The sequence below is a fragment of the Mastomys coucha genome, unplaced genomic scaffold (genome assembly GCF_008632895.1).
Source record: "Mastomys coucha isolate ucsf_1 unplaced genomic scaffold, UCSF_Mcou_1 pScaffold20, whole genome shotgun sequence".
NCBI lineage: Eukaryota > Metazoa > Chordata > Mammalia > Rodentia > Muridae > Mastomys > Mastomys coucha.
The window spans coordinates 81,009,036-81,009,278 of NW_022196903.1; the positions used below are offsets into that span (position 1 = coordinate 81,009,036).

Sequence of the window (243 nt, forward strand, 5' to 3'; positions counted from 1 at the left end):
GTACAGCCTTATTACAATGAACTCCAATGTCTAAAAATTGTTCTTATTTTGGGCTTGTACCACAGTGATAGTCAAGATTTTAAACTCTAATAAATACAAAACAAAGAGACTTTATATATTTATGTTCCTTTAAGAAAATGCTAGTATTGATGTATTATTTTGAAATATACAGTTGATATGTTTGAAGTTATTTAAAATTTATATTGAGAAAAATGTATTTTCACTATTGCTGTAGACGAACAT

The 243-nt window shown here is 25.5% G+C and overlaps 1 protein-coding gene across 4 annotated transcripts in view; it reads right to left on the reverse strand.

Moving 5' to 3' along the window:
• The window catches only part of Arhgap25 (Rho GTPase activating protein 25), an 81,317-nt gene that overhangs the window by 11,715 nt on the left and 69,359 nt on the right, over positions 1-243 (reverse strand). The gene's annotated exons all lie outside the window — the stretch shown is intronic.